The sequence below is a fragment of the Accipiter gentilis genome, chromosome 17 (genome assembly GCF_929443795.1).
Source record: "Accipiter gentilis chromosome 17, bAccGen1.1, whole genome shotgun sequence".
In the NCBI taxonomy this organism is placed as follows: domain Eukaryota; kingdom Metazoa; phylum Chordata; class Aves; order Accipitriformes; family Accipitridae; genus Astur; species Astur gentilis.
In genome coordinates this window covers 29,530,219-29,538,580 of record NC_064896.1, presented here as the reverse complement: position 1 = coordinate 29,538,580, position 8,362 = coordinate 29,530,219, and the positions used below count along the sequence as shown (strand labels likewise).

Sequence of the window (8,362 nt, the reverse complement as noted above, 5' to 3'; positions counted from 1 at the left end):
AGATTTTCTGGCTGGAGGAGCCGTGTGGATGCATTCAGACTGCACCTCCAGAGAGCTTTAAGAACAGGCTGCATAAATGCTGCTACTGTGTCATGGGGACATTGTTGCTCCTGCCTTGGACCAGGAAAGCCCATCCAGCCCTTGGGGTTGCTGTTTATCCAGGGCAACCCTTACAAGGTAGCATCCCTTGCCAGCTTGTCCACAGTCCAGACCCCAGCTGTATTACTGCAGCAATGCAGGATCTGCTGGGGCTGCTCAAGAAAAGACACCTTGACTGGCCAAAATGCACATCCCAAAATGCTCCTACATCCTCTGCACTGCTCTCTTTGAGGTTCATGGCTTTGAGATGGTTAAGTGCACAAGGGTCAAGACAGGCTGAGAAGGTTGGGAAAGGACCATTTCATCCACCACACATGTCAGTCAATGGTGTTACAAGTCCTGATGAAGCTGTCTAGGTGCAGCTGGCCTTCGAGGAGCCCAGGCACAGGCTGTGACCCTCTCCATTGGCGGCACCTGCCGATCGCATGGAAGTTTATTGAGGTCAGATGGTACTAGGAACTGCATGGCTAAATCCTTCCTACGTAAAAGTAAAATACCCTTTAATCAGCTTATGGGGTGTTCAGGAACTTCTACCTCGCCCATTCTTTTTTTTCTTTCTTCATATGTATGTGTGTGAGTCCATGTATGTAGTGGGGATTTTCTCTTGTATGTTTGCAGATGAGCCTTTCCCATGCCAAGGAGCCGACCGTGACGCTGCTATCTACTGAGAGCAGATTGGAGTAATTTTCTTGTACCACTTCCAGGTCTGTAACAGAAAGGATCCTAACTGGAATAAGGGGATTGGAAGAATTAGCCTTCTAAATGCTCCTTTCTTGCACAGGATGGTTTCAGGAGTGGTTTTAATCTTTACCACCTGATTCCATAATTTTGGCTGCAAAAGGGAAGAGTGGGATGAGAGGAAGGGGTGAGCAGGGGCAGCTGTAGGTGGGCTTGGGAGACGAAAGGAGAAGGAAAATCACAGTCCCATATGGTCGTGGGACCTCAGAAAAATGCCTACCCCATTCCCAAGCCCCAAAGTGGACTCAGTTGCTATTCCCAAACCCTGAACAGGGTAGGAAGCAATCCTTGTCTTTGAATAAACCCAGTGTCACAGAAGCATGCCAGCCCCTCATAGCCTCTTTTAGAGGTTTGTGCTTAAAGCAATGCACAAAACAGAGGGAAAAGCCATGTTTACTCTCTTTTGCTGGCATCCCAGTGCCTCTGTGTGTGCAAATGGGCTATATCACTCTCTATAAGGCTCACTCTGAGAGCAGGGAGTATGCATCTCTCCATGCCCAATATGACAAGATATCTGGGTTTCATTCAAGTCCCAGCCTTGGAATGGGAGAGCCCTGTATTTGAGGCTACACATCCCTCCATGGCAGCATGTGATTCAGCAAGGGGCAAATTACTCTAAGCAAAGGAAGTGTCTGGATTTAGGATGTGCATGTCTGGCTGTCTATCTGCCTATATAGTGCTCAGCTCCTGAGCTGCTCTGGGGTTTTCTTAGATTGCCTATGCTCTCCTCTGCTTTGTTTGGCTGGGCAGCTGAGTCCAACAAGGCAGGTGGGAGATGTGTTGTGCTTTGCTGCAACATTTGCCACCTTTCTGGATTTGCACCAGTTTAAAAAGAAAGTTAAGATGCGGGGGCCAAAAGCATAAAATGCCGGATTCCTGAAAGTGTGCACACTTGCTCTGAAATCTGGAGGGATGATGCTGGACATGCTAGTTATCTCCATGTTTGGCAGCACTACCCAGGGGCAAGGACAGCAAAACCTTTGTGTTAGGAGCTCTGGGCTGTGCTAGAGCAGACCTCAGTCATTTTGATCAAAGTTGTATCTGCTTCCAGCCAAACCCTTGGGCAAAATCTGCAGTAAACCCCAGCTCCTTTGAAAGAAGAGATTAAGAAAAATATTAGGTGTTTGGCTCACACTGGAAAAAACAAAAATCTTAAAATATTTTGCTAAGAATTGGGAAGAGAAAAGGGAAAAGTACCCCACTGGTGCATGAGTGGTACCTTCGGTGCTGGCAGAGTGCCTTGGCTCTCCATCATATGGGATGAGAGATGCTTTGGAAGCAAGCCAGAACACCTCTTAACCCCCTGCTCTGGAGAAGGGATGGGTGCTAAGGCAGAGGGTCCCCTAAGGGTACAAGTTCACCTTCCTAGAGAAGCTCTGCCTGGGGATGCTGGGGCTGAGCCAGGCTCATCCTGCAGACACTGCTCCCCTGAGCAAGCACACCTGCAGCAAGCAGGAGACAGCCTTGAGTTTGGAAGGGCTGCTGTGAGGCACTTCCCTCCTGCAAGCAAATCTTCCTCCCTGCTTGGGAATGGACATGGTAGAGAGAAAAAAGGGTTGTTTTTACCATGGCTGGCACTGTGACCCAGAAAAGCAAAAGCCAGACTCAGGGCAGTCTAGTTTTTACAGGAAGGGAGGAACTCTGTTTTCCCAACCTATGCATGTATCATGGATGTCTCTCTGTCACCAAGGAAGAACAAAGAGCTTTTTAAAGACCTGCAAAGACAAGCTTCCGCCCCCATCAATCACTTGCTGTTCTTTTACACTCTATGGGCCTTCCTCCAAATCTCCTTTGAGGACTGCCAAAGTGGGTGCACTCTGCCTGTCTCCAGGTAGCCTCCATAGTGTGGGATGCATGGATGAGACAACGCATAACACTGCACGGACATGACAGTACAGGACTGGCCATCCTTGCCCTCACAGCCTGGCATTGCTCTTTGCCCGGCTGGAAGCTACCTTGTACCTTGACACAGAGGAGCTCCAAGTGCCATCTCTCCCCAGCAGAGCTGTGTGCTAATGCTCCCCATGCGTCTGGCCTTATCACAGCTCTAATTGGCATCAGCATCCATAATCTTAGCCTCCAGCTGTTTGCTGTGTCTGAGGAAGAGGAGAAAGCACTTCAGGGAATTAATTTTAATTATAAGGACGACATGGTCTGTGTCCTGGCTTGCAGGCAGGCTTGGCCAGCTGTTCCAGGTGTGCAGTGCCAACAATGAGCACAGTAACTCCTGACAGCTACACAGCTGCTTAGGCTTCGTTTCGGCTGCATCCCTTTTTGGACTTTGTCAGGGACCTGAAAGGACATCCCTTCCAGGTGAACAACAACAGGCTTTGCGAAGATGAGGGTGGAAGGATGTGCATTATAGGTGCTTGCTGCTCACAGGCATGCCTTTCCCTGCCTGTGTTGCCTTGCACTTCTCCTCCTCCCCAGGAGGTTTTTCTTAACAAGTGGCTCTAATAAGCTCACTGGTGTTTTAAAACCAGTAGGGGCTCTTGAAGTATATTAATTTGATCTGCCTTATGACACAAACCCTTTTATTTCACCAGGTTACCCCTGCGTGAGATCAATTATGCGGCTTAGTCTGAAACCTGGCATCCACAAAAACATCTAGTTTTGACTCTAAGATAACAGAGATGGAAAATCCAGCCATTTTCCCTGTAGTTTTATCCCCACAGCTAATCACCATTAAAAATGCATGAGTTTTTACATCTTACGTGGATTTATAATAACTTGCCAGAATGTTAAATGTCAAAAGATCTATTCAGTGTGACATAAATCCCTGCAGCTTCTTGGAGGGGGACTCGGAGAGTCTGGAAAGCCAAGAGAGATGTGCCATCCTTGTGCCTCTCTTGCAAAGGTTAACCTGAATGGCAGGATGCTGCGTTTGCCTCTTTTCTTGGAAATGCATTACAGGCAGATTGTAAAGCAGGATGGCTTTGCTGCTCAGGTGATACTTTCACAGAGAATTGCTCAGCTAAATATGTCAAATAAAAGGAACAGGATTGGCCTTAAAAGCTCTTTATTTTCCTCCCTTTGTTCTGAACCTGAAGATAGCCCCAGTGATCTGTTGCCCAGCTATCAGGGTACTATTCAACAGTTGAGTTTAGGTGTATCTGTGCTGAAACTTTGGCAGGTAGTTTTGCTCTCCTTCTCTATTTAAAAATTCAGTGCCTCAAGTGTGAAGAACTACAGCGATAAAAGTTCCTTCTCTTTTGGGAGACTCTGACAGATATCTCACTTTGCGACCTTCCTGATCCTTTGAGCTGGCTCTCAATCAAATCCTCCATTAACTCATCCTGGGGGGGTCTCTGGGGGACTCCTCCAGGCTCCTTGGCTGGCTGTTGTGCACTAGCTCCACTGCAGCCACTTTCAGCAAGCAAAGCCTTGCTGAAAACCAACCGCACTGCTCCTTTTCCTGAGTTTCTTTTAAAAAACACACCCCAAAACACACTGAAAAGGCAGATCTCCCACTGTTTTGTTGGTTTGCCTAAGAAACGGGTGCTTTCCTGGTGCTGCCATGACGTGGTCTCTGGCAGCTGAGGAGTTTGTAGGTGGCTGGAGGGCAGTGACAGTGACATTGCGCTCGCTAGCAAAGTCTTTCTATGCCACAGGCTGCGGTCGCAGATGCATGGCACAGAAGGAAAGGCAGAGGTCCTAAGAGGTACTGGGTACCAGAGTCTCATTTCCCCGTATTTGACAAGCACTGATACGGGCTTAATATAGAGACTCCATCCCTTGTGTATGAACAGACATTTCTTTGATGGAGTGGCTGGGGGACCAGTCTGCCAGTCTGTAAGGGGGAAACTTATATATATATATATATATATATATATATATATGGCGTGGTCTTATGTGAGGCTGGGGTGTCCATGCTAGCAGAAGGTGCTGCTGTTCATACCTTGTCTCCTTCATAGCACCTACTTAGGACAGAATAAAAGATATTTTTTTTCTGACAAAAAGAGCAGCTACGCGTGGCTTTCACAGCCTCTCCTTCCACCTGCTCTGAGCCAGCAGGCTGTCACAGTGTGACAAGGGAACCAGGACACTCTGCAAGCTGTGCACCCAAGCAAAAAAGGGTTGTTCAAAAGCACTGACAGACACTTTCCAAAGGTGCTTTTAAGCATTCACTGTCCATCACTTTGACATATAACTCCTCTTGCTTTCCACAAGGGTCACCAATGACTCTGTCCTTTGTCACCTTTTTTTCCTTGCAGTGACATGAGATGACTTCTTTGGCTATATTGATGTATTACAGACCCTCCTTCTCCTCTGCTAGGAGGACAGTTCCTCTCATCCAAGAAAGGGATTGTGTCTAATGCTTATACCTGCCAGCAGAAAAAAAGGGTGCTTTTCTGCTAGCCTTTGCTCTCCAGGATTCACTGCTCCCCTGGAGACACTGCCACACAGCAAAGCCAAATCAGTTGGCTCAGGCTAGTTGGCCAGCTAGGCGCTGGCCTAGCAGGATGTGGTTTACAACCACTGTACTGCCAAGGGATGCACTACGGGCAGAGTGGCAGCAGGCAGACACAGAGGAGCCATGAGACTCGGCACCAGTGAGCAAGGATTACTGTAGCCTGTGAGTTTGCAATGGAAGAGTTGTCCTAATTAGTGCTTTGCATGGCTGCTCTTTTTTGGAAGTCAAAAGCCTTATTTCACATTAGTTTAATCCACATCAGGGTTAAACTAGTTTAGGATTAAGGCACTGTTAGTCTGGAATAAGGGCTTCCACGCTGAGAATTAAGAGTCATTCTGCACTAACCCACAGGGAACATCAAGATAATTAATATAAATTAACTGTTAAAGTGGATTAGAAAAATGGCATTAATCCCTGTGGGAAGGCAGAAAGCCTGTAGTCACAATTCGATCCTGCTCTTTTTGCTGCTCAGGTAGTTTAAACATAAATAAATTAAGGGTATTCTGTCCACATAGGGTTTCAGTGCGGTTTCATTAATGCACTTCAGGGCCTCCTTTGGCTAATTTGAGTTGATTTCTTGGAGTAAAAGGGCTCTAGTAAAAGTGGTTCCGCTGTATCAGCTCCTCGCTGAGTGAAGGCTGTGACAGCAGCAAGTGTGCCAGCAGTTAGGTTTTAGGGACCAACCACCAGACCAGAAAGGCTGTGACCAGGTATAGAAAACACTGAGTAAACTCATACTGTCAAGACATATGGGCTTAAAAAACACTGGTGGGGTAGTTTTGTGCCAGTTTACTGCATGGGATAACATATATCTTCCTTGTTTGAACTTCACAGCAGATGAGGAACTCTTAACCTGACAGATGTGCAGCCATGCTTGTGCCCACCTGAGTCCAACACAAACTGTTCCTGAAGAAATGCAGAAATACAGGCAGAGCAGAAGGCGTGTGAGTACCCACTCCAGTGCTGGTGGCTGAGAAAGCCAGATTTGGAGAAAGATCTGGTCCCATTCAGGGCAGATGGAAGTGTCTCTCCTGTGCTATGTAGGACTGAGCTTGGTCTTTGCATAGTGATTTAAGTGCATGTCAAAGCTGGGTCAGCTGGAAGAGGGAGATGACTAGACAAATCCATGGGTATTGGAATCAATGTGAGGATGGCAAACCTTCACTGGGGATGGGAGAGAGGGGTAATACAACTCAGCAGGTACTAAAGGGTTGGCATTCTTGCTGGCTTTAGAAAAGACTTGGAAGCCACACCTCTGGAGGCAGTTTTTGGCAAGCTGGTTTGCCAGCAAAGTGCTTAAACCAAAGCAATCTTCTCTTACTCATGTATGAAATTGGGGAGCCTGAAGCAGCTGGGTAAAACAGACGGTGTGGATCAACTGCTGTTAATCCACTCCAGGAAAAGGACGGTACCTACATCTGACTACGTCCCCATGGCTGAAAACAGGGCTCTGGCTTTTCCATGCTGCACATGCTGAGGGTTAATCATGTCCTTTTTTCAAAAAAGTGTAAGGGAATTGGGGGGAACAGTGGCAGGGGGTTGGAGAGAGGATTTCTTCCAGAAGTCTCTTAATAAATTAGATGAAATTCTGATAGCCGGAGCCTATAAACAGCTCTGAGAAGCTTCTCATCTTATAAAAAGCTGCCAATAATGTAATTTCCCCCTCCCTGTAGTGTAAATGACCCTTTCCTGCTATGTCTTATCTTCCCCCTGCCTTCCATAAACACCAGGCTGATCTGAATGGTTAGATGGCCTTTAACATCTGATCTGAGCTTTGGTAGCACAGCTGGAAAGATGCCCACTGAGTCTGGATCAGGTCCCACATCTTCCAAGCCATCTGGGCTAGAAATAAGGAGGGTCACAGCTCCCCTGTCCTTCCCGAGCCTCAGGCTCCATCTCTGCTAGACTGCACCGAGCTCATTTCCATCTGTGCAGAGGTGAGTGCAGTGACCATTTTGAATTCTTACTCTGTGCTCCAAGATTCTCGCAGCCCTTCCTGTCCTGGTGGTATCTTCAAATTTAATTAGTGGACTCTCTGGACCTTCACTCAGGTCAATTATGTAAACACTAAATATTACCAGATTCTGCACAGCTCTTGGAATACAATTTTCCAGTTAGTCACCCAAACTATAATATTTACACCTAGTCTTTCCTTTTACATTGCTTAAGAGAATGCCATGTGAGACTGCAGCCAGTGCTAAAGTCAAGATACGTGATATTTACTATTTATCCCCATATCTACAAGTGCTCCTAGGTCTAGCACGGAAATGAACAAGCTCTGTTGCTTTCTAGGGATTGGAGCAACTCAGGTTGCTCTTTAGTGCCCTGATTTTTTGTCTCTCTCCATTTAAAAATAGGCAGTGTTTGCCATTTTCTGGACTTCTGGAGACTTCCTGGACATCTGGAGTCCTTCAGATGCTCTTGGAGATCAAAGATAACTACACCAATTTCTCTAATTACTGTTCATGTTACTGCTTTGAGTCTCCTGAGGAATATACCTTAGGTCAAGCTGACTTAAAACAACCTTTTACTCTAAACACTTGCTGACCTCTTGGTTTTTTTCCCTATTAGCGAGGGTCCAGCCAAGACCCAAGAGTCCTTTGGTCTACTACAACATTTGCAATACAGTGCTTGTGCGGCCAGTGCCTCTGCTGTTTCCAAGTCAGGTACGTGCAGTCAGGCTCAAGCCAAGGAAGACATTATGTCCAACGTATAGAAATCTCACTGTAGGAGACCCAGTTCTTGGTTTTTATCTTCCTCCTATGCCACTTTTGCAATAGGAGTCACTCAATGGCCCAGCACGTGCCATGCAAAAAAGTCAAGCAAATCATAAGCCCAAATAGAAGAATAAAACATAAAACCAAAGGGGGGGAAAAAAAACGTCAAACAAGCCAACCCTAAAACATTTCACTGCAAAGTCTTTTGGTTTTATGGTCGGTTTTCAGCTTTGAAATAAATGTTGTGCTGTTTCTTTACCACTCACAGAGCGACTGACGGCTGCTTTGGGGCGGGAAGCACCGAACACGGAATACCAACCGACTGCTGTTGTACCTGGAGGAGGGTGGTTCCTCAAAGAAGAAATGTTAGCTGTGCCAGTGCACACTTGTTCTC

General features: G+C 46.7%; 1 long non-coding RNA gene across 2 annotated transcripts; it reads left to right on the top strand.

Annotated features, from left to right (window-relative positions):
• The first annotated feature begins 681 nt into the window (after positions 1-681).
• On the top strand, positions 682-8,347 carry LOC126047525 (uncharacterized). 2 transcript variants are annotated; one of them, XR_007508586.1, is made up of 3 exons: positions 682-803; positions 6,089-6,195; positions 8,237-8,347. It is a non-coding gene; the product is annotated as an uncharacterized LOC126047525 (long non-coding RNA). The 2 variants fall into 2 exon arrangements; XR_007508585.1 differs by having other exon boundaries at positions 6,086-6,195.
• Positions 8,348-8,362: the final 15 nt, after the last annotated feature.